General features: G+C 48.8%; 1 pseudogene; it reads right to left on the bottom strand.

Annotated features, from left to right (window-relative positions):
• LOC129032718 (succinate dehydrogenase [ubiquinone] flavoprotein subunit, mitochondrial-like) overlaps positions 1-21,041 on the bottom strand; it is a 56,381-nt pseudogene extending 35,340 nt beyond the window's left edge.
• Positions 21,042-22,823: the final 1,782 nt, after the last annotated feature.

The raw sequence follows: 22,823 nt of genomic DNA, 5'->3' as shown, positions 1-22,823 counted from the left end.
CCTCTCCAGGTCTCCAGCTGCACGACCCTCAAACTAGAACATCAGCTCCTCTCCGGATCTGCAGCAACAAGATCCTTAAACCAGAACATCAGCTCCTCTATGGGTCTGCAGCTACAAGATCCACAAACCAGAACATCAGGTCTTCTCCTAGTCTACAGATGCACTACCCTAAAACTAGAACATAAGCTACTCTCTGGGACTGCAGCTGCAAGATCCTCAAACTACAACATCAGCTCCTCACTGGGTCTGCAGCGGTAAGACCCTCAAACTGGAATATCAGCTCCTCTCTGGGTCTGCAGCTGCACAACCCTCAATCTAAAACATTAGCTCCCCCCTGGGATTTCAGCCACAGGAAACTCAAACTAGAACTTCACCTCCTCCCTGGGTCTTCACCTGCATGACACTCAAATTAGGACATCAGCTCCTGCCTGGGTCTGCAGCTGGAAGATCCACTAACTAAAACATCAACTCCTGTCCGAGTCTCCAGCTCTATGACCCTCAATCAAGATTATCAGCTCCTCCCTGAGTCGCCAGCTGAAAGACCATTAACAGGAACAACATCAGCTCTTGCGCGAGTCCTCAAGTGCACGACCCTCAAACAACAAAATTAGCTCCTCCCCGAGGCTTCAGCTGCATCACTCTCAATCTAGAACATCAGCTCCTCACCGGGTCTGCAGCTGCAAGAACCTAAAACTAGAACATCAGCTCCTGCCTGGGTCTGCAGCTGGAAGATCCACTAACTAGAATATCAGCTCCTGTCTGGGTCTCCAGCTCCATCACCCTCAATCAAGATTATCAGCTCCTCCCTGAGTTTCCAGCTGAAAGAACCTCAACGCCAACAATATCAGCTCCTCCCTGAGTCCTCAACTACACGGCCCTCAAACTACAACGTAAGCTCCTCCCCGAGTCTTCAGCAGCATGACCCACAATTTAGAACATCAGCTTCTCTCCAGGTCTGCGGCTGCAAGAATCTAAAACTAGAACATCAGCTCCTCCCTGGGTCTGCAGCTGGAAGATCCACTAACTAGAACATCAGCTCCTGTCCGGATCTCCAGCTCCATGATGCTCAATCACGATTATCAGCTCCTCCGTGAGTCTCTAGCTGAAAGACCTTCAACGCGAACAACACTAGCTCGTGCCCGAGTCCTCAACTGCATGACCCTCAAACTACAACATCAGCTCCTCCTCGAGCCTTCATCTGCACGACTCTCAAACTAAAACATCAGATCCTCCCCAAGTCTTCAGCTACATGACCCTCAATCTAGAACATCAGCTCCTCTGCGGGCCTACAGCTGCAAGAACGGAAAACTAAAACATCAGCTCCTCCCTGGGTATGCATCTGGAAGATCCACTAACTAGAACATCAGCTTCTGTCCGGGTATCCAGCTCCATCACCCTCAATCAAGATTATCAGCTCCTCCCTGAGTCTTCAGCTGAAAGACCCTCAACACAAACAATATCAGCTCCTCCCTGAGTCCTCAACTGCACGACCCTCAGACTACAACATAAGCTCCTCCCTGAGTCTTCAGCTGCACGAACCACAATTTATGACATCAGCTCCTCTCCGGGTCTGCAACTGCAAGAACCAAATAGTAGAACATCGGCTCCTCTCTGGATCTGCAACTGGAACATCCACTAACTAGAACATCAACTAGTGGCCGGGTCTCCAGCTCCATGATCCTGAATCAAGATTCTCAGCTCCTCCCTCAGTCTCCAGCTGAAAGACGTCAACGCAAACAACATCAGCTCCTCCCCGAGTCCTCAACTGCATGACCCTCAAACTACAACATCACCTCCTACCCAAGTCTTCAGCTGCATGACCCTCAATCTAGAACATCAGCTCCTCTCCAGGTCTGCAGCTGCAAGAACCTAAAACTAGAACATCAGCTCTTCTCTGGGTCTGCAGCTGGAAGATCCACTAACCAGAACATCAGCTCCTGTCCAGGTCTCCAGCTCCATCACACTCAATCAAGATTATCAGCTCCTCCCTGAGTCTCCGGCTGAAAGACCCTCAACACGAACAACATCAGCTCCTCTGCGAGTCCACAAATGCGTGACCCTCAATCTACAACATCAGCTCCTCCCTGAGTCTTCAGCTGCATGACCCTCAATCTAGAACATCAGCTCCTCTCCGGGTCTACAACTGCAAGAACCTAAAACTAGAACATCAGCTCCTCCCTGCGTCTGTAGCTGGAATATCAACTAACTAGAATATCAGCTCCTGTCTGAGTCTCCAGCTCCATGACGCTCAATCACGATTATCAGGTCCTCCGTGAGTCTCCAGCTGAAAGACCCTCAACGCGAACAACACCAGCTCCTCCCCGAGTCCTCAACTGCACGACCCTCAAACTACAACATCAGCTCCCCCCCGAGTCTTCAGCTGCATGACGCTCAATCTAGAACATCAGCTCCTCTGCCGGTCTGCAGCTGCAAGAATGGAAAATTAAAACATCAGTTCCTCCCTGGGTCTGCATATGGAAGATCCACTAACTAGAACATCAGCTCTTGTCTGGGTCTCCAGCTCTATGACCCTCAATCAACATTATCAGCTCCTCCAGCTGAAACACCCTCAGAGCCAACAATATCAGCTCCTCCCTGAGCCCTCAACTACACAACCCTCAAACTAAAACATCAGCTCCTCCACGAGCCTTCAGCTGCACGATCCTCAATTTAGAACATCAGCTCCTCTCCGGGTCGGCAGCTGAAAGAACCAAACAGAAGAAAATCAGCTCCTCTCTGGATCTACAACTGGAAGATCCACTAACTAGAAGATCAGCTCCTGTCTGGGTCTCCAGATCCATGACCCTCAATCAAGATTACCAGCCCCTCCCTGAGTCTCTAGCTGAAAGACCCTTAACTCGAACAAAATCAGCCCCTCCCCGAGTTCTCAACTGCATGACCCTCAAACGACAACATCAGCTCCTCCCTGAGTTTACAACTGCACGACTCTCAAACTAAAACATCAGTTCCTCTCCGAGTCTTCAGCCGCATGACCCTCAATTTAGAACATCAGCTCCTCTCCGGGTCTGCAGCTGCAAGAACCTAAAACTAGAACATCAGCCCCTCTCTGGGTCTGCAGCTGGAAGATCCACTAACTAGAACATAAGCTCCTGTCCTGCTCTCCAGCTCCATGACCCTCAATCAAGATTACCAGCTCCTCCGTGAGTCTCCAGCTCAAAGACCCTCAATGTGAACAACATCACCTCCTACTCGAGTCCGCAACTGCACGACCCTCAAACTGCAAATCAGCTACTCCCTGATCTTCAGCTGCATGACCCTCAATCTAGAACATCAGCTCCTCTCTGGGTCTGCAGCTGTAAGGACCTAAAACTAGAAAATCAGCTCCTCTCTGGGTCTGCAGCTGGAAGATACACTGAGTAGAACATCAACTTCTGTCTGGGTCTCCAGCTCCATGACCCTCAAAGAAGATTATCAGCTCCTCCCTGAGTATCCACCTGAAAGACCTTCAACGCGAACAACATCAGCTCCTCCCCGAGTCCTCAAGTGCACGACCCTCAAACTACAACATCAGCTCCTCCCTGAGTCTTCAGCTGCAAGACCCTCAACCTAGAACATCTGCTCCTCTATGGGTCTTCAGCTGCAAGAACCTAAAACTAGGATATCAGCTCCTCTCTGGGTCTGCAGCTGGAAGATTGAAAAACTAGAACATAACCTCCTCTCCTGCTCTCCAGCTCCATGACCCTCAATCAAGATTATCAGCTCCTCCCTGAGTCTCCAGCTGAAAGACCCTCAATGCGAACAACATCAGCTCCTCCCAAAGTTCTCAACTGCACAACCCTCAAACTACAACATTAGCTCCTCCATGAGTCTTCAGCGGCAAAACCCTCAATCTAGAACATCATCTCCTCTCCAGGTCTGCAGCTGCAACATCCACTAACTAGAACATCAGCTCCTGTCCGGGTCTCCAGCTCGAAGACCCACAATCAAGATTATCAGCTCCTCCCTGAGTCTCCATCTGGAAGACCCTCAACGTGAACAACATCAGCTCCTCCCCGAGACCTCAACTGTATGACCCTCTAACTACAAAATCAGCTCCTCCCTGAATCTTCAGCTGCATAACTCTCAATCTACAACATCAGCTCCTCTCCGGGTCTGCAGCTGCAAGAACCTAAAACTAGAACATCAGCTCCTCTCTGGGTCTGCAGATGGAAGATCCACTAACTAGATCATCAGCTCCTGTCCAGGTCTCCAGCTCCATGACCCTCAATCAAGATTATCAGCTCCTCCCTGAGTCTCCAGCTGAAAGACGCTCAATGCGAACAACATCAGCTCCTCCCCGAGTCCTCAACAAAGCGACCCTCAAACCACAACATCAGCTCCTACCCGAGTCTTCAGCTGGATGACCCTCAATCTAGAACATCAGTTCCTAACCAGGTATTCAGCTGCATGACCCTCAAACTAGAACCTCAGCTACTCCCCGAGTCTTCAGTTGCATGACGCTCAATGTAGAACATCAGCTGTCTCCAGGTCTGCAGCTGCATGACCCTCAATCTAGAACATCAGCTCCTCTTCAGGCCTGCAGCTGCATGACCCTCAAACTAGAACATCAGCTCCTCTCCAGGTCTGCAGCTGCAAGACCCTGAAACTAGAACATCAGTTCCTCTCCAGGTCTGCAGCTGCAAGACCCTCAAACTAGAACGTCAGCTCCTCTCCGGGTCTGCAGCTGCAAGACACTCAAACTAAAACATCACCTCCTCTCCAGGTCTCCAGTTCCGTGACCCTAAATCTACAACATGAGCTCCTCCCTGAGTCTCCAACTGAAAGACCCTCAACGAGAACAACATCAGCTCCTCACCAAGTCTTCAGCTGCACGACCCTCAATCTAGATCATCAGCTGCATTCCAGATCTGCAGCTGCAAGACCCTCAATCTAGAACATCAGCTCCTCTCCAGGTCTCCAAGTGCAAGATCCTCATACTAGAACATCAGCTCCTCCACGAGTCTTCAGCTGCATGACCCTCAATCTAGAACATCAGCTCCTCTCCGGGTCTGCAGCTGCAAGAACCTAAAACTAGAACATCAGCATCTCTCTGGGTCTGCAGCTGGAAGATCCACTGACTAGAATATCAGTTCCTGTCCTGGTCTCCAGCTTTAGGACCCTAAATCAAGATTATCAGCTCCTCCCTGAGTCTCCAGTTGAAAGACCCTCAACGCGAACAACATCAGGTCCTCCCAAATTCCTCAAGTGCACAGCACTCCAACTACAACATCAGCTTCTCCCCGAGTCTTCAGCTGCATGACCCAAAATCTAGAACATCAGCTCCTCTCCGGGTCTGCAGCTGGAACATACACTACCTAGAACATCAGCTACTGTCCGGGTCTCCAGCTCCATGACCCACAATCAAGATTACAGGCTCTCTCTGAGTGTCCAGCTGAAAGACCCTCAATGCCAACAACATCAGCTCCTCCCTGAGTCGTCAACTGCATGACTCTCAAACTACAATATCAGCTCCTCGCCGAGTCTTCAGTTGCATGACCCTCATTCTAGAACATCAGCTCCTCTCTGGGTCTGCAGCTGCAAGAACATAAAACTAAAACATTAGCTCCTCTCTGGTTCTGAAGCTGGAAGATCCACTAACTAGAACATCAGCTCCTATCTGGGTCTCCAGCTCCATGACCCTCAATCAACATTATCAGATCCTCCCTGAGTCTCCAGCTCACCACCCTCAAACTACAACATCATCTCCTCCCCGAGTCTTCAGCTGCCTGACCCTCAATCTAGAACATCAGCTCCTCTCCAGGTATGCAGCTGCAAGAACCTAACATTAGAATATTAGCTCCTCCCCAAGTCTTCAGCTGCATGACCCTCAATCTACAATATCACCTCCTCTCCGGGTCTGCAGCTGGAAGATCCCCTACCTAGAACATCAGCTCCTGTCCAGCTCTCCAGCTCCATGACCCTCAATCAAGAATATCAGCTCCTCCCTGAGTCTCCAGGTGAAAGACTCTCAACATGAACTACATCAGCTCCTCCCTGAGTCCTCAACTGCACGACCCTTAAACTATAACATCAGTAACTCCTCAAGTCTTCAGCTGCATGACCCTCAATCTAGAACATCAGCTCCTCTCTGGGTCTGCAGCTGCAAGAACCGAACAGTAAAACATCAGCTTCTCCCTGGGTCTGCAGCTGGAAGATCCACTGAGTAGAACATCAGCTCCTGTCTGGGTCTCCAGCTCCATGACCCTCAATCAAGATTATCAGCTCCTCCCTCAGTCTCCAGCTGAAAGACCCTCAACACCAACAACATCAGCTCCTCCCTGAGTCCTCAAGTGCACGAACCTCAAACTACAACATCAGCTCCTACCCAAGTCTTCAGCTGCATGACCCTCAATCTAGAACATCAGCTCCTCTCCGGGTATGCAGCTGCAAGAACATAAACTAGAACATCACCTCCTCTCTGCGTCTGCACCTGGAAGATCCACTAACTAGAACATCAGCTCCTGTCCGGGTCTCCAGCTTTATTACCCTAAATCAACATTATCAACTCCTCTCTGAGTCTCCAGCTGAAAGACCCTCAACACGAACATCAGCTCCTCCCGAAATCCTCAAGTGGACGACACTCAAGCCGCAACATCAACTCCTCCTTGAGTCTTCAGCTGTGTAACCCTCAATCTAGAATATCAGCTCCTCTCTGGCTCTGCAGCTGGAAGATCCACCACCTAGAACATCAGCTCCTGTCGAGGTCTCCAGCTCCATGACCCTCAATCAAGATTCTCAGCTCCTCCCTGAGTCTCCAACTGAAAGACCTTCAATGAGAACAAAATCACCTCCTCCCTGAGTCCTCAACTGCACGACCCTCAAATTACAACATCAGCTCCTCCCCGAGTCTTTAGCTACATGACCCTCAATCTAGAACATCAGCTCCTCTCTGGGTCTGCAGTTGCAAGAACCCAAAACTAGAACATCAGCTCCTCTCTGGGTCTACAGCTGGAAGATCCACTGACTAGAACATCAGCTCCTCTCTGTGTCTCCAGCTCCATGACCCTGAATCAAGACTATCAGCTCCTCCCTGAGTCTCCAGCTGAAAGACCCTCAACGCGAACAACATCAGCTCCTCCCCGAGTCCTCAACTGCACAAACCTCTAACTAAAACACCAGCTCCTCCCCGAGTCTTCAGCTGCACGACCCTCAATCTAGAACATCAGCTCCTCTCCAGGTATGCAGCTGCAAGAACCTAACAGTAGGACACCAGCTCCTCCCCGAGTCTTCAGCTGCATAACCCTCAATCTACAATATCAGCTCCTCTCCGGGTCTGCAGCTGGAAGATCCACTACCTAGAACATCAGCTCCTGTCCGGCTCTCCAGCTCCATGACCCTCAATCAAGAATATCAGCTCCTCCCTGAGTCTCTAGGTGAAAGACTCTCCACGTGAACAACATCAACTCCTCCCTGAGTCCTCAACTGCACGACCCTCAAACTACATCAGTAACTCCTCGAGTCTTCAGCTGCATGACCCTCAATCTAGAACATCAGCTCCTCTTCGGGTCTACAGCTGCAAGAACCAAACAGTACAACAACAGCTCCTCCCTGGGTCTGTGGCTGAAGATCCACTGACTAGAACATCAGCTCCTGTCTGGGTCTCGAGCTCCATGACCCTCAATCAAGATTATCAGCTCCTCCCTCAGTCTCCAGCTGAAAGACGTCAACGCAAACAACATCAGCTCCTCCCCGAGTCCTCAACTGCACGACCCTCAAACTACAACATCACCTCCTACCCAAGTCTTCAGCTGCATGACCCTCAATCTAGAACATCAGCTCCTCTCCAGGTCTGCAGCTGTAAGAACCTAAAACTAGAACATCAGCTCCTCTCTGGCTCTGCAGCTGGAAGATCCACTAACTAGAACATCAGCTCCTGTCCAGGTCTCCAGGTCCATGACCCTCAATCAAGATTATCAGCTCCTCCCTGAGTCTCCAGCTGAAAGAACCTCAGTGCCAACAATATCAGCTCCTCCCCAAGTCCTCAACTGCACGACCCCTCAAACTACATCAGCTCCTCCCCAAGTCTTCAGCCGCACGACCTCAATCTACAACATCAGCTCCTCTCTGGGTCTGCAGTTGCAAGAACCCAAAACTAGAACATCAGCTCCTCTCTGGGTCTACAGCTGGAAGATCCACTGACTAGAACATCAGCTCCTCTCTGCGTCTCCAGCTCCATGATCCTGAATCAAGATAATCAGCTCCTCCCTGAGTCTCCAGCTGAAAGACGCTCAACGCGAACATCATCAGCTCCTCCCCGAGTCCTCAGCTACACGACCCTCAACCAACAACATCAGTTCCTCCCCCAGTCTTCAGCTGGATGACCCTCAAATTAGAACATCAGCTCCTCTCCAGGTGTGCAGCTGCACGACCCTCAATATAGACCATCAGCTCCTCTCCAGGTGTGCAGCTGCACGACCCTCAAACTACAACATCAGCTCCTCTCCAGGTCTGCAGCTAAAAGATCCTTAAACTAGAACATCAGCTCCTCTACAGGTCTGCAACTGCAAGATCCACAAAACAGAACATCAGCTCCTCTCCGGGTCTGCAGTTGCAAGATCCTCAAACTACAACATCAGCTCCTCACTGGGTCTGCAGCTGTAAGACACTCAAATTAGAATATCAGCTCCTCTCCGGGTCTGCAGCTGCACGACACTCAATCCAAAACATTAGCTCCTCCCCGGGTCTTCAGCTGCACGAAACTCAAACTAGACCTTCAGCTCCTACCCGGGTCTTCACCTGTGCAACACTCAAACTAGAACATCAGCTCCTACCTGGGTCTGCAGCTGGAAGATCCACTAACTAGAACATCAACTCCTGTCCGGGACTCCAGCTCCATCACACTCAATCAAGATTATCAGCTCCTCCCTGAGTCTCCAGCTGAAAGACCCTCAATGCGAACAACATCAGCTCCTCCCCGAGTCCTCAAATGCACGAACCTCAAACTACAACATCAGCTCCTCCCCGAGTCTTCAGCTGCACGACTCTCAATCTAGAACATCAGCTCCTCTGCGGGTCTGCAGCTGCAAGAACGTAAAACTAGAACATCAGCTCCTCCCTGGGTCTGCAGCTGGAAGATCCACCAACTAGAACATCAGCTCCTGTCCGGGTTTCCAACTCCATGACCCACAATGAAGATTATCAGCTCCTCCCTGAGTCTCCACCTGAAAGACCTTCTACGCAAACAACAGCAGCTCCTCCCCGAATCCTCAACTGCACGAACCTCTAACTACAACATCAGCTCCTCCCCGAATCTTCAGCTGCATGACCCTCAATCTGAAACATCAGCTCCTCTCCGGGTCTGCAGCTACAAGAACCTAACAGTAGAACATCAGCTCCTCCCTGGGTCTGCAGCTGGAAGATCCACTGACTACAACATCAGCTCCTCTCCGGCTCTCCAGCTCCATGACCCTCAATCAAGATTATCAGCTTCTCCCTGAGTCTCTCCCTGAAAGAACCTCAACGAGAACCACTTCAGCTCCTCCCCAAGTCCTCAACTGAATGAACCTCTAAGTACAATATCAGCTCCTCCCCGAGTCTTCAGCTGCATGACCCTCAATCTAGAACATCAGCTCCTCTCCGCGTCTGCAGCTGCAAGAACCTAACAGCACAACATCAGCTCCTCTCTGAGTCTGCAGCTGGAAGATCCACTGAGTAGAACATCAGCTCCTGTCTGGGTCTCCAGCTCCATGACCCTCAATCAAGATTATCAGCTTCTCCCTGAGTCTCCTGCTGAACGACCCTCAACACGAACAACATCAGCTCCTCTCCGAGTCCTTAATGGCACGAACCTCTGACAACAACAACAGCTCCTCCCGGAATCTTTAGCTGCATGACCCTCAATCTAGAACATCAGCTCCTCTCTGGGTTTGCAGCTGCAAGAACCTAACAGTAGAACATCAGCTTCTCCCTGGGTCTGCAGCTGGAAGATCCACTGACTAGAACATCAGCTCCTCTACGGGTGTCCAGCTCCATGACCCTCAATAAAGATTATCAGATCCTCCCTGAGTCTCCAGCTGAAAGACCCTGAACGCAAACATCAGCTCCTTCCCAAGTCTTCAGCTGCACGACCCTCAATGTAGAACATCAGCTCCCTTCCAGGTTTGCAGCAGCATGACCCTCAAATTAGAACATCAGCTCCTCTCCCGGACCGCAGCTGCAAGACGCTCAAACTAGAACATCAGATCCCCTCCGGGTCTGCAGCTGCAAGACTCTCAAACTAGAACATCACCTTCTCTCCAAGTCTCCAGTTCCGTGACCCTAAATCTAGAACATCAGCTCCTCCCTCAGTGTCCAACTGAAAGACCCTAAACGCGAACAACATCAGCTCCTCCTCAAGTCTTCAGCTGCAAGACCCTCAATCTAGAACATCAGCTCCATTCCAGGTCTGCAGCTGCATGATCCTCAAACAAGAACATCAGCTAATCTCCAGGTATGCAGCTGCAAAACCTTCAAAGTAGCACATCAGTTCCTCTCCAGGTCTTCAACTGCTCGACCCTCAAACTAGAACGTCAGCTCCTCTCCAGGTCTGCAGTTGCAAGACCCTCAAACTAGAACATAAGCTCCTCTCCAGCTCTCCAGCTGCACGACCCTCAATCTAGAACATCAGCTCCTCTCCGGGTCTGCAGCTGCAGGGCCCTCAAGGTAGAACATCAGCTCCTCCCCGAGCTAGAACACCTCTCCCACCTGGATCTCCAGCTCCACGACTCTCACAGAACAGCCACACTGGCTCCTTCATTGTCTTCAGCTCCACAACCTAAGACATCAGTGGGAGCACCGGCTCCTTCCTGGACGTCCACCTCAACGACTCTCATAGACTTAAAAAGGTAGCACCTGCTCCTCCCCAAGGCTCCATCTCCACCACCCTCAGATTTGAACAGCGGTAGCACCAGCTCCTCTCCAGGTCTTCAGCCCCACGACCCTCCCTGAACAATCCCTTCTCATGAAATTCAGCAGTCAAGAAATCTGCAGCAGAAGTAAATGAATAAATGTTTTGTTTTCAAATCCATATCTCTTTTATGTTCAGGAGTTAACTTTTCTACTTTCCATTAGCCTTGAAATCTACTTATGTCCAATATGAAACAGAAACACACCATTTGAAATCACGTTTTAAAACTTAGTAATATTTTTAAATAAAATAATCACACAGCTGTAGTCACGATCTTATTTCTCTCTGCCTTTGCAGAAGTCTTATGAAAATTCCAACTATGAATTTGCTTTGTTGAGATTCCCAGAATACACATTCATCCCAACTCTTACTCCCCTCCTTAAAATCTTTTCACACATTCCCATCACCTGAGCATAAATGCCAGCTCCCATCCACAGCCCGAAGTGCCCAGCACGGCCCTGCCCTCTGCCCTGGTCTATGGTCTCCCCTCTTAAATGCCAGCACCATCCACAGCCCACTGTGCCCAGCACAGCCCTGCCCTCTGCTCTGGCCTAAGGTCTCTCCCCTGTGCCGTTCCCTTCCTGCTGGACAGGCCTCTGTCCGTTCCTCAAAAGAAACAGACTCAGGCCTGACTCCAGGCCTTTGCCCTGCTGTGCCCTCTGCCTGGGGTGCCTTTCCTGGGCTCTGCATCCTCCTCTAAACCCGCTGAGCTCCAGCCTGCTGGTCGCCCCTCAGGTGGATGAACACACGGTGTCCTCTCACCCCGCCAGCTTTTGCACAGGCTCTTCTCTGTGCCAGACACACACCTTCTCTATCGGGGTTTACTCTCTGAATACCATTCATCCTTGGAGTCTCCACTGAAATATCGCTCCCGGCCCACCCACCTCACTTGGACTTCACCTTTCTTAGGTTGCCAACCCCTGTCTCCTGACTCCAGGAAGCTAGATGCTCTCCTAGCACTCGGAACTCGCCCATCGCCACATTTTGCACAGCCGTGGTTACTGTGTTAGCTTGGTGCACAAGTCATCGCGGTTTTTGCCATTACTATTAATGAACTGCAGCATCGGCTCCTGCCCGTTTTTTTTTTTTTTTTACCATTACTTTTAATGACTGCTGCACCAACCTATTAGAATCATTTACAGTTATTATCCATCATCTGCCCTCCCCTCTAGAAAGGAAGCGTCATGAGAATAGAGGCCAAATCTACTCAAATCTCTCCACCTTCCCAGCACATGGTTTGTCAATAATCATTTACCAACTGACTGATAGAGAAATGCCTTCCCTGTTGCTGGGATGAGGCACATGACACGCCCCTTTGAAAGTCAATTCCATAGACAGTTAGCATTTGCTCTTCACTCCTGCACCTGTGGCGTGGCTGGCCTTAGGCTGATCTAGTCTGGCCTTAGGCTGATCTAGTCTGGCCTTGACTCCAGGCTTAGGATGGGAACCATGTCTGCTCCACACGCCTCTCATCATGCAGCCAGAGCCGCCGTTCCCTGCGGCACGCACATCTCATGGGGAAAATCAAGAGCCTTAGAGGGCAGGCCTGGCCAGTGCCCACACATTCCAGGATTCTCCTTGTGCCGTATCTGTGAAAATCTCGTTGGCAGAAGCAAGTCACCCAGCCACGAGCATCACCTATGGGATGGATAAGTCCATCCACCCTCCCTCGGGCCCTGGTAAGGTTGTGGCTATGTCATACTCTTACGGCAGGAGTGAAAAATTGAGGCCCAACATTAAATCACCCATGCAAGAAATGTCAGCCTCTGTCCCCACGCTGGAATCATTCTTCACCAGCGGGTTTGCCTGAATTCCCTTTGCAATGGTGTCTGCAGGTTTAGGCCAATGCTGTTCCCCGTGGAGGACAGAGAAGCCTCCATGGGCCTCCGTCTGTTGGGAAGAACAAGATATTAGGTTGGTGCAAAACCACCGCAAGCCCCAGGGGGCCCTTGCACCATGAGACAGGAGAGGGGCAGAGAACTGTGGGAAATCAGGAAAGCTTGCATCCCCAGCCCCTCCCATGCATCCCCAGCCCCTCCCCTGTGACCCCAGCACCAGCCCTCTCTCCTGCTTGCCCCATCTCTGCTTTCTTTTTTTCATGTTCTTTCGTTTTTTTTGAGACAGGGTCTGGCTCTGTCACCCTGGCTGGAGTGCAATGGCACGATCTCGGCTTACTGCAACCTTCACCACCTGGGCTGAAGCAATTCTCCCTCCTCAACCTCCCCAGTGGCTGGGACTATAGGTGCATGTCACCACACCCAGCTAATTTTTTTTTTTTTTTTTTTTTTGTAGAGACAGGATTTGCCATGTTGCCCAGGCTGGTCTCAAATTCCTGAGCTCAAGTAATCCTCCCAACTCAGCCTCCCAAAGTGCTGGGATTACAGGCGTGAGCCACCGAGTCCAACCTACTTTATTTTTCTCTACAGTACTTGGAACCTTCTAATGTACTAAGGACACGTGTATTTTCTTTCTTTTCTGTCTTCCCTAAAACAGGAGCTTAATGTGGACAGGTATTTTTGTTGATCTCACTTATCACCCTATCCCCAGTGCCTGGAACAGGGTCTGGCACATGAATGGTGTGTTTTAAATAAATATTTTTAATAGATAAATAAATGAAATATCCTACAAGAGAAAGCTAGTATCTGGAACTCACCCATCAACAGAACCTAAAAGCCAAAGACCTTTAGCCTGTCTCCGCCTCTGAACACACCCAACCCCGGAGGAGCCAGCAGAGGAAAAACAGGAGCAAAGGTGGGGAAGTGAGCAGGTGGTGCCCACCAAGTAAGGAACCCTGAGGCTTAGGCCGAACCTGAGCTGGAGAATGGACTAATCTAGGAACTGGGTGTGAGATTAAAGTTTAGATTTGTCTGGCCTGGGTTTTGTAACACCTAAACAAGAGTTATTCTATGTTTTTTTTTTTTTTTGAGACGGAGTCTCACTGTCCCCCAGGCTGGAGTGCAGTGGCACTATCTCAGCTCACTGCAACCTCTGCCTCCCGGGTTCAAGTGATTCTCATGCCTCACCCTCCCGAGTAGCTGGGATTACAGGCGCACACCACCATTCGCAGTTAATTTTGTATTTTTAGTAGAGATAGGGTTTCACCATGTTGGCCTCCTGGCTCACGCCTGTAATCCCAGCACTTTGGGAGGCCGAGCTGGGCGGATCACGAGGTCAGAACTTTGAGACCATCCTGGCAAACACGGTGAAACTCTGTCTCTACTAAAAATACAAAAAATTAGCTGGGCATGTGGCAGGTGCCTGTAGTCCCAGCTACTCAGGAGGCTGCAGCAGGAGAATCACTTGAACTCTAGATGCAGAGGTTACAGTGAGCCAAGATCAATGCCACTGCACTCCAGCCTGGGTGACAGAGTGAGCCTCCATCTCAAAAACAAACAAACAAAAAACCTTCAAACGAATGTAACAATTATTATTTTTTTAAAGTACAGCTTTAAAAATGCCCCTTACAAATACATCAGTGTTATATTAAGGCAAACCCGCTTCAGAAGCACAAAGTTAATTTCTTATAATTCCAAGAAATATGTGAATGTTAAAAAAAATCCAAACACCCAAAAAGGGATCAAACTCAAGATACTTTGTAACATTTTATTGCAAAAAGAAGGGCAGAGAACAGTCTTCTTCTTCATACCTGTTCACCACAGTAATTTTTGCAACTCTCCTTTGCAAAGAAATCTAATGAATGAATCAGCGTACAGCCACAAATACTATCTTAGTGCGGATTCACCTAGAATACAAGCACTCAGAAGCACAAATTTAACTGAAGTGACAAACCAGGCCATTTTGTAGCTTCAGTATTTCTATCAGTAATATATTAATTTCTTGAAATAGCCTAATAATTTAGTTCTACTATCAAAACAGAAGCCAATCTGGGAGAACATTATAGAAGTCAAACTAATTTGAATCATATTAGTATAGGAATTCATATTAGTATAGGCTAATAATTCATATTAGCAGAGGCGGGAGGATCGCTTGAGCCTAGGAGTTTGAGACCAGGCTGGGCAAGACAGTGAGACTCCATCTCTAATTTTTTTTTTAAATAAAGAAATTTAGAGAGGAGAAGGAAGCAGATTGATATGTGTCTATCCAAGGACAAATTTTGTGTGCCTGTACAGACAACACAACTATGAACCTTCCTTCATGCAGCTCACAATCTACCAGTGAGAGGAAACTACAAAAACATGAGCTCCCACGGTGAGGAAAAAGTGCACATCAGAGAAAAGAAAATGGCTGTGATGATCCAATGGCAGGAGCAGCACACATCCACTTTCTTTGTTTTTTTTTTTTTGAGATATGGTTTCCCTCTGTCTCCCAGGCTGGAGTGCAGTGGATTGGTCTCAGCTCAATGCAGCCTCAACCTCCCAGGCTCAAGTGATCTTCCCATCTCAGCCTCCCAAGTAGCTGGGACTACAGGCAGACATCACCACACTTGTTTAGTTTTTGTAGAAACGGGGTCTCACAATGTTGCCAAGGCTGGCATCCTGAAGGGTGGGTGCGGCTTCATCCTTCAGAGATGAAAGGCAGAAGAAGCTCAGAGCCCAAAGCAAAGGGGTGGACGACAATGGCAGCTTCAGAACAGAGTGGCTCAACTGAGACATCCAGTAGGATGCCACCAGGCAGAGGTGTGGTGCAAAAACACAGGGCCACAGGGTGAATGCTCACATGTGAGGAGCAAACCACCACAGAACATGACAGAAACACGGTGTACTAAATCACGCTTCAAATCGCAGCCCTGCAACTTCAGAGCTACCACAGGTAACCCAGAAAAGGAGCACGGACAGCACCACCCACTGCCTGAGGCTATGAGATAGACCAGAAACCTGTGCTTACTAACAACCTGCCTTATCCCAGAAGGAATTCAGGAAACACAAAGACACTCACAGTACACATGGCTGAGGAGAAAGTGAAGAGTCTAAGACTACGTCATAGAGTTTACCTCTACTCTAAACTCTCATTACTGGTGAGCCACCAATCTGACTTCAAGTTTTCTAGCAGCTAAATTGAAGAGGAAAATGTAATCAGGTAAAGGTTTATAAGATGCAAACAAAACAGAACAGCCACCACAGTTGCTGAGAACACACGCAGCTCCAGCTCCAGGAGAAACAGGGTGGCCATCTCCTGGGGCTGCCCCACAGCAGGCGTGTGAGCCCCAAAGCCAGCATCTCTCAGGGTGAACGGTGACTACGGGCTTCATGGGACCATATGCCTCCAGCACAAGCTGAGGAAATCTCCCAGGGCAATTCAAGGAACAGAGTCTCACAATGTTGCCCAGGCTGGTCTGAAACTCCTGGGCTCAAGTGATACCCCTGCCTCAGCCTCCCAAAGTGTTGGGAGGTCAGATGTGAGCCACTGCATCTGGCCCCGCATGCACTATATAGAGGAGGGGCCAGATGCATCCTGAAGGGTGGGTGGGGCTTCATCCTGCAGAGATGAAAGGCAGAGGAAGCTCAGAGCCCAAGGTGAAGGGGGGCACCTAAGAAAATGACTCCATTGGGACCACGGTGAGAGGGTCCCGATACACAGCTTGGGTTAAGCCAGACACTGATTTCAAAGTATCTCAGGAATGGTGGACTCGGCACCTGTCAGGCAGTTCTCTCTCTCAAGCAGGCTCCTGGTAGATATTTAGTAGCAGTTGAAATCAAGATTATGTTCTGACTGACACTTGCTGATGGTTAAAGAGCTATATATGCTGTGAGGACAAGATGAACTGGGGCAGGACTAAAGCCCTCTGGTGAAAATACGGGAACCCAAACACACAAGTCAGAGTGGGAGGTGTCTCCCCCACCCCCAAACAATAACGCTGACCTTGGATTTGGGTTAAGTGCCTAGCCCAGCGTGTGAGTGTTCAGTAAGTGGAAACCATCATCACCGTCGTCAGGTAATGGAAAACCATCAAAGCTTTGAGCTGGCTTGTTAGCCAAGAATAGTAGTAGTGTATTAGCTACTACTAATATTCACAGCTGACAATTACTGAGCACATGCTCTGTGCCAGGAATCACGGGAAGCACCTCGCATGCATTTCCTCAATACTCCCTCCCAGTAACGGCGAGGACACAAAACTGGTAGAGCCAGGACTGGAATCCAGGCGGGCCCCAAAGCACTCCAGTGGAGCCTGCCAAGGTGGGCAGGCTATCATGCTAATGAGGTCCAGTATTTGACCACCACTCCTAGTTCAGCAAGTTTAACAGAAAACCTAAAACTAAACCTAAAATCTAAAAATTTCAGCAAATGCATAAAAAGCAGGCTGTTAAAATGGTTCATGAATCTTGCATCACTCGCTGGAAACCCACTCAAAATAAACATCTCTGAGACATGGCCTCTGAGGAGGGCACTCCGTGTGGCTCGTATCACCCTGGTGACAAACCACTTGCACCTGGGTGAACATCTGATCATATTTAACAGATGATGCACGGAGCCATTTGCATCCACTGTGGTCAACATTTAGGAAGTTTTAAGCTAAGATTTGCCAAACTGTAGCCTACTGGATTCCAGGTTCTCTTGACATCTCTTTCTAGTAGCCGTGTCTTGCACTTCCCAAGCATAAGTGAACTGAGATGCAAAAAAAAAAGGAGGATTCAAGAATAATGAAAAGAGAAAAATGAAGAAAGCACAATCACTAGTGTAGAGATAACAGAATTTCTGAATTCCCTGAAAACAATCTATATAAATGCATGGGAAATAATACACCGGCATCTGTGGCCCACACGTCACATATTAGGAACTGATGTCATAATATAAGGTAAACATGTTACTCTGAAAACACAAATCCTCACAAATCATTAGGCACTAAGGCTAAATCCAGCACCCCCCACCCACAGCGCAGTGAGACAGTGTCTAGCAGCCGTAGTGCTCCCCGCGCCACAGTTCAGTCTCTGGCAACATCAGATACTTCCCACTAATAACGAGGAGCCTTTCAACATTTTCACAACATCTCAAAACTGACCCCTTTTCTAGCTTAAATGGCACGGATCTGGAAAGGCAAACTATACACAGCATCAGGAAAGATGACTGCCCCTGAGGGATTACAGAAAAAGCAGCAGTCAGGTGTTCAATGAAGTAAAATGTATCCAATGACAGCTCAGGGGAGGGGGATCAGTTGAGCTGAAACTGGCAAGAACGTAGCTCCAGGGAGCTCACAACACGCAAGGACCCGGATTTCCCGCTGCCTGAACGCCAAGTATTCGCACACTGGTAAGAACACCTCCCCATAACTCCCCTGCCAGCACCTCCAAAACCCCCAATCCTTTCCCCAGGAACCCAGTCCCAGTTTCTGCAGTTCCTGTAACAGCCACGTTCCCACACAAGTGCTGCCTGAGCTCCCCAACCCCTCCAACAATCACCCCTCAGTGCCCTCGAAGGTCCATTCAGAGAAGTCACCAAGATGCAGTCACCGAGGAAATTCAAGGACCTCCAACTTACCAAAAGGCTTTCGGCTGTACAGAGCTAACCTTCCTATTCCCCTCCTAAACCTACAACCTAGTTTTCATTTCTCAAGAAGCCTTTCCCTGTGCTCACGCACGCAGTTGTTAGCTGGCTCAGTGAGGCACTCCAAGCAGTAACAGCGGTAGCCACAAAATAAACCAGAAGCATCTCCACCATGAACCAGTAATAGTAGTTTGTCCTAATGATTCCTTTGTCCTTGGAAAATCAACTTCAGAAAGAAAGTTATCCACTGTGAGCAGGGCAGACTAGCGGCTTCTTGGTCCCGAGGCCCAGGTCCCACTGGCCCACTCACCGTGGAGACAGCTTGCTGAAGCTCGGTGTCTGATATCACTCCACTCCTGTCTTTATCAACCCTACAACATCAAGAAGACCAAATAAGCTGGCGATCGAAACTTCAGGAAAAGCAAAATGAACATCTCCTGTCAACCCTGCACTGACTCTGGAAGGCTCCCTCCTGGAACCTCCGCCTCTCCCATCCCGCTGAGGAGTACAGGGGAATCAAGGAAGTGCCCCAGGAGCCGACGTCCAAGTGTGGTCTTCCCCTAAGAGGACAATCATCTTTCTCTCTTCTCACACCTCAATCCTTCCCTTCCTTCCCTCCTGGACTGTCTGAATTCGCATTTGCACCAGTTTCCCTTTCTCAGAAACAAGAAAATATTCCCTCAGATAACTAAGCCATTCCCTGGCCATGAGTCACTACAGTTTCGGTCATTCATTCAGTGGAAAAGCGACCAGGGACAGAAGGCACCACCATAAAGGTCACCTGGCCCGACCAGACGCCAGGTCACTGCTTCTTCCTTGGCTGCTGACATTTTAACAGTGGTCCAGGCAGTCTGTTTCTGCTTTCCCCAAAAAAGCACCCTGGAGAACCTCCCCCTGACGGCTCCTGAGGTGAGAAAAAGGGCCTAGCCCACTGCAACCTCGTCTCCCGGGTTCAAGCGACTCTCCTGCCTCAGCCTCCTGAGTAACTGGGTTTACAGGCATCCACCATCATGCCTGGCTAATTTTTATGATCTTTAGAGATGGGGTTTCACTATGTTGGCCAGGCTGGGACAATTCTTAAACTGTCATTCTTTACTCACTTATTTGCAGGAATTCTTCTGTAAAGAACTTTCCCTAATCAACAAGGTTTCCCTGAATTGCAATTTGTAGAAACAAGGCAGGATAATCGCTGATCTTCCCCCAAGTGTCCATTCCCAGTGTTAGGAGTTAGTGTCCTGGGTACCTCCAAGAGTGACCAATTACATGTGTTTGTTTGGTTGGTTTGGCTTTGAAACCATCACTATGAATTCATGGTTTTCATGTATTAGAGACCACTTTCTAGGTGCTTGATGTGTCTACTGCTACTGGGGCAGAGCTAGGAAATGTGTCTACAGTAAAAGAACAACAAATGAGTTCATGCTTATATTTCTATTTCAAATTTAGTATATGGTTTTACAACTTTTTCTCAGAAAAATCTTGTTTTATTTTTTGAGATAGAGTTTTGTTCCTGTTTTCCAGGCTGGAGTGCCATGGCACAATCTCGGCTCACTGCAATCTCCGCCTCCTGATTCAAGTGATTCTCCTGCCTCAGCCTCCCGAATAGCTGGGATTACAGGCACCTGCCACCATGCCCAGCTAATTTTTCAATTTTAGTAGAGATGGGGTTTCACCATGTTGGCCAGGCTGGTCTCAAACTCTTGACCTCATGTGATCTGCCCACCTCGGCCTCCCAAAGTGCTGGGATTACAGGCGTGAGCCACCGCATGTGGCCAGAAAAATCATTTTAGCATTAATACAGTTATTAGCTTTAACTCCCACCTCACATAATTTCAAAGGATTAATACCAATAAGACAAGTAACAAGGAGATGACGGATTGAAATTTAGGATTTAGTGGCTCTATTTGTCTTTAGACTATGGCTCACTAAATCTGCACACTTGAAGTGCTGTGTTCTAGCGATGCTCTGATGACACATGAAGTAATAGGCTGCATGACCGTCACCAGCCTGATGTGCAGTTGGGCTGCAGGAACCCATGATGCTGCCTAGCCCATCCAGCCCCACATCACTCCTCAGACTCAAACTCCATTCTGACACCACCAGCACCTGGGACACTGCCTAGGGGCTTCCCTGGTGGCAGGAGCATGTCCTGGAGCAGGCTGGGGGTTCCCAGAACTGACCATCTTGAACCTGTGGAGCATGGGCTGTTGAAGGAACACACCAGCTCCCACAGTGAGCACAGGCCCAGCTGCCCACGTGGGACCCGGCTCCTGGATGCCCCATGCCTCCGCCTCTTTCCTGTCTCACCTCCCACTTCCCTTCAGCTGCTGCTCAGGGCCACCTTGCAAATTTTGGTCTCAGGGTTGGCACCTGTAGAATGCAATCCAAAGAATTCAGATTCATTTATTTCAGATACTATTCTTTCAATTTTAGGGACTATCTTAAAAACTTAGTTTGGTAATATGTAAAACACTTACAATTTCAAAGTCCAGATATTACTTCAGAGTCTGTTTCGGTCTCACTTCCACCACTGACCCCTGTCCTCCACAGCAACCACTTTAGATTTTTATCTTTATACTGTTTTAAGAAAAAGCAAATATATATTTGCATTATATGATATGTACTCTGCCCCTTATCCATAGGCCTTCCTCATTCCTGCTTCTGGTACTGAGTTCCCCACTGCACGAATTAATGCTCCTAATCCCCTACTGATGGACATTTTGATTGTTTCCAGTTTTACAAATGCCACAGTTAAGAACTTCGTTGCAAACACATTCGGGCTGTGAAAAGAACTCTGTGCATAAAGTCCTTTCACTTCTTTGCCAGAGTTTTTTTTGAGGGAGGTTCTAGAATTGCTGAGTCAAAGGGCAAATGCCAGGTAGTTTTCTTAGATGCTGCCAAATCCTCTTCCATGAGGCTGCAACGTTCTGCATTCCACAGTGACGTATCAGAGTCCCTGTAACCCACAGCTTCATAAACAAAGCATGACAGCAAACCTGCACGTTTACCCATCACACAGTTGAGTAATTTTATCCTAGTTTCACCTTTTTTTTTGGTTAGCATTTTTATTACCAGCTTTTTTGTGGCATAATGCGCAGAAGGTAATGAACACATTCTACCTGCAAGCTTCTTCCCGTGCCTTTGGAATCTGCTCCTGCTGGTCTCCAGGGAACCACGGATCTGCTTTCCGTCACGTAGAAGGCATTCTCAACACCTTCTGTACACAGCATCTACTTTATTTGGCTTCTGTTATGCAGCGTGGTGACTTTCAGATTTATTCAAGCTGCTGCGTGTGTCAATAGTCCACTCCTTCCTAGTGCCGAGGCCCCCATCACATGAACACAACTGTTCCCTGTGTGTGATGTGTTGTTCTCTCGCTGTGCACTGCCAAAAAAGACATCATTAAAAAAAAAAACTAAATATAATGTAAACCCTGCCTTAAGAAAAGTTTTTCTGGCAGTGGCTCACACCTATAATCCCAATACTCTGGGAGGCTGAGGCAGGAGGACTCCTTGAGCCCAGGAGTTTGAGACCAGCCTGGGCAAGATGCTGAAACCGTGTCTCTAAACATTAGCCAGGCATGGCGGCTCACACCTGTAGTCTCAGCTCCTAGGGAGGCTGAGGTGGGAGGATTGCTGGAGCCCGGGAGGTGGAGGTTGAAGTGAGCCGAGATCACACCACTGCACTCCAGCCTGGGCAGCATGGCAAGACTCTGTCTCTACCAAGAAACAAAAAAAATAATAGAAGGAAAACCAGGTTTTTCTTACCAAAAATACACTTTAAGGAACAAATTTATCATATTAAGTTGGTACAAAAGTAATTCTGGCTTTTACCATTGAAAGCAATACAAAAACCGCAATTACTTTTGCTCCAACCTAATATTATTTTCTAATGACAAACTTGGAAATAACTGTCATTGCTCTCTAAAAGCAACAGCCTAAAAATAAAGCAGCAGCCCATTTACTTCTATGCCAGTTCTTTTAGCATTTGGTTATTTAAACTGGCAGTCCCTAACCTTTTTGGCACGAGGGACTGGTTTCATGGAAGACACTTTTTCCACTGACAAGTGTGGGGATGGTTTGGAGATGAAACGGTTCCACCTCAGATCATCAGCATTAGATTCTCATAAGTGGGGCATAACCTAGATCCTTCGCATACACAGTTCACAATAGGGTTCCACTCCTGAGAATCTAATGCCACCACTGATCTGACAGGAGGTGGAGCTCACACAGTAATGATCTGACAGGGGGTGGAGCTCAGACAGTAATGATGTAACAGGGGCGGGGCTCACACAGTAATGCTGACAGGAGGTGGAGCTCAGACAGTAATGATGTGATGGGGGCGGGGCTCACAGTAATGTTCTGACAGGAGGTGGAGTTCACACAGTAATGCTCTGGCAGGGGCGGAGCTCACACAGTAAAGCTCTGGCAGGGGGCGGAGCTCACACAGTAATACTCTGGCAGGGGGCGGAGCTCACACAGTAAAGCTCTGGCAGGGGGTG

Source organism: Pongo pygmaeus, chromosome 2, assembly GCF_028885625.2.
Source record: "Pongo pygmaeus isolate AG05252 chromosome 2, NHGRI_mPonPyg2-v2.0_pri, whole genome shotgun sequence".
Taxonomy (NCBI): Eukaryota; Metazoa; Chordata; class Mammalia; order Primates; family Hominidae; genus Pongo; species Pongo pygmaeus.
Note: the sequence above shows the minus strand (reverse complement) of the source record. Positions and strands in the feature narration are given on the sequence as shown.